The 3,206-nt window shown below is 34.4% G+C and overlaps 1 non-coding gene across 1 annotated transcript; it reads right to left on the bottom strand.

Annotated features, from left to right (window-relative positions):
- Nucleotides 1–1,208: 1,208 nt before the first annotated feature.
- trnag-ucc lies at nt 1,209–1,280 on the bottom strand. Its single transcript has one exon. It is a non-coding gene; the product is annotated as a tRNA-Gly (tRNA).
- Nucleotides 1,281–3,206: the final 1,926 nt, after the last annotated feature.

Here is a 3,206-nt window from a genome sequence, read left to right as displayed (position 1 = left end):
ACTCACTCTCACTGGATGTCATTTCTCTGCTTTGCAGAGAAGATTTACCAGGATGTTGCCTGGAATGGAGAGGAAGTCGTCCGAGGATAGGTTGAGAGTTCTCGGCCTTTTCTCGTTGGAACGGTGAAGGATGAGGGGTGACTTGATAGAGGTTTATAAGATGATCAGAGGAATAGATAGAGTAGACAGTCAGAAACTTTTTCCCCGGGTACAACAGAGTGTTACAAGGGGACATAAATTTAAGGTGAAGGGTGGAAGGTATAGGGGAGATGTCAGGGGTGGGTTCTTTACCCAGAGAGTGGGGGGGGCATGGGATGCGCTGCCCGTGGGAGTGGTAGAGTCGGAATCATTGGCGACCTTTAAGCGGCATTTGGATAGGTACATGGATGGGTACTTAATCTAGGTTAGAAGTTCGGCACAACATCGTGGGCCGAAGGGCCTGTTTTGTGCTGTATTGTTCTATGTTCTATGTTCTAATTAAACCTGTTGGACTCTAACCTGGTGTTGTGTGATTTTTAACTTTGTACAACACCGGCATCTGTAGATCTTAAAAAGACATGAGGGGTGGTTCGCGTGTGGAATTAACTTCCCGAGGAAGTGGTGGATGTGGGTACACTGAGAATCAGTTTAAATCTCAATCCTCTGGGAATAGTTTCTGCCCTTTCTACTGCGTCCAGCTGCCTTATGCTGTTAAAACCCTCTATTTGCCTTCCACTCAATTTCTCACAAGAAGTCCAAAATGATTGCAAATCATTTTCTCAGGGTGAGACACTGCAAACTTGGGCAAGATGTTAGCAGAAATGAATTACTGAATAATGCAGTCATTATTTCAAAATCAGCTCCAGCAATCTTTCAAATATGCGGAGACGTTTGCAAGCCCACGATTGCAAAGCTTTGACCAGGTCGGGGTTAACGAAAAAAGACAGCGAATCGCTAAAACGAACGAACACACCGTTGTCTTTCACCAACCCGGAAGCTGAGACACCAGGCAGTGCGCCTCCTACTGCTCAGACTCTGCAACTGGCCCCCGTCCGTCCAGCCACACTCCTCAACAAAATCGCACCTCGCAAACATAAAGGCGACATTTTAAAATTGCAACCCGCTCACGATTAAATGATTGCACCTGTCGGAGGCGGTTGCAAAAGGTTTAAGGTGTCATTGGTGAAAGAAAAAAATAAACTTGGAGGGAAACAAGAAAAAAAAAGGCATGCGATGGCCGGGAATCGAACCCGGGTCAACTGCTTGGAAGGCAGCTATGCTCACCACTATACCACCATCGCCTTGTTACCTCACGCTGCCAGGGCCTCTGATAGAGCTTAAACAGTGTCACGTGGTGTTTAATGTGCAACGTTTTCAATGTATCCATTTTCTGTATCCAAGCCTTCAATTGTGACATCATCTCTGCGCCAGGACTGCAACACTGCTCGCTTGCTTTGAGCTATCAGTAAAATGTTTAATATTAAACACCTCCAAATTAATAAATGACTGTTTATATGCAACATATTACTATTGCAAGTATTGAGAATGTACATTTAAAAATTAATAAATTACTTAATTTACATGCAAATTATCATTATTGTAAATATTAAGAATGCCCCTCCAAATGAATAAATCACTATCTATATGCAAAATACTACAATTGCAACTATTAAGAATGCACATTTAAAAATTAATAGCTCACTTCATTTGCATGCAAGAGCTCTATTTTAAATATTAAATACACCTCCAAATTATTGAATTTTTTCATTTATATGGAAAATATAACTGTAAATATTAAAAATGAATAACCAAATGATTAAATCACCTCGTTTACTTTCAAAATATTGCAGTTTTGAAGAACTCACATCTCCAAATTAATAAATCACTTCATTTATATGCAAAACATTAAGATTGCAAATATTAAGAATGCACATCTCCAAATTAATATATCACTTCATTTGCATGTAACATGTTACTGTTGTAAATATTAAGAATCCATGCCTCCAAACTAATGTAACTCATTTGCATGTAGCATTTTACGATTGTAAATACTATTGTATATGCAAAATATTATTGTTGAAAACATAAATAATACACTCCAAATCAATAAATCACTTCATTTACATGCAAAATATTCCCAAAGCAAATATTAAGCGTGCACACCTCCAAAGTATTAAATCACTTAATTTATATGACATGTTACTACTGCAAATATTAAAAATGCAGATTTAACAACTAATCAATCACTTCATTTACTTGTAAAATATTACTATTCCAAATATTAAGAATGTATACCTCCAAATTAATAAATCACTTAATTTATAGGCAAAATATTATTGTTGAAAATATAAGGAATGCGCATCTGCGAATCAATAAAACGCTTCATCTAACAGAAAGTATTACCAATGCAAATATTAAGAATGCACACCTCCAAATTAATAAGTCACTTCATTTCTATGAAACATATTACTTTTGCAAATATTAAGAATGCACATTTAAAAGTGATAAATGGACTTTATTTACATGCAAAATATCATTATTGCAAATATTAAAAATGCCCTTCCAAATTAATAAAACACTTCATTTACATGCAAAATATTATTGTAAATATTAAGGATGCACATCTCCAAAATTAATAAATCACCTCTTTTATTAAAAAAATGTAAGGACTGTAAATATTGAAAATGAGTATACAAATTAATAAATCACTTCATCTACATGCAAGATATCATTATGGTAAATATGAAGCACACCTCCAAATTATTATATGGAAAAATTAACTACTGTAAATATTAAGAATGAATATCCAAATTATTAAATCAGTTCATTTATTTGCAAAATATTACTATTGCAAATATGAAAAATACACACCTCCAAATTAATAAATTACGTCATTAACATGTAACATATTACTATTGCAAATAGTAAGAATGCACACCTCCAAATTAATAAATGCCTTCATTCACATGGAAAATATAACTTCTGTAAATATTAAGAATGAATATCCAAATTAATAAATCACTTCATTTATGTGCTAAATATTACTATTGCAAATATTACGAGCACACCCCCAAATTGATAAATCATGTCATTTGCACTGAAATTATAATAACTGTAAATATTAAGAAAGAATATCCAAATTAATAAATCGCTTCATGTTTATGCAAAATATTAATTTTGAAAATATCAAGAATTCACCACCTCCAGAATAATAAATCACTTTATTT

This window comes from Chiloscyllium plagiosum, chromosome 51 (assembly GCF_004010195.1).
Source record: "Chiloscyllium plagiosum isolate BGI_BamShark_2017 chromosome 51, ASM401019v2, whole genome shotgun sequence".
NCBI classification, from domain to species: domain Eukaryota; kingdom Metazoa; phylum Chordata; class Chondrichthyes; order Orectolobiformes; family Hemiscylliidae; genus Chiloscyllium; species Chiloscyllium plagiosum.
Note: the sequence above shows the minus strand (reverse complement) of the source record. Positions and strands in the feature narration are given on the sequence as shown.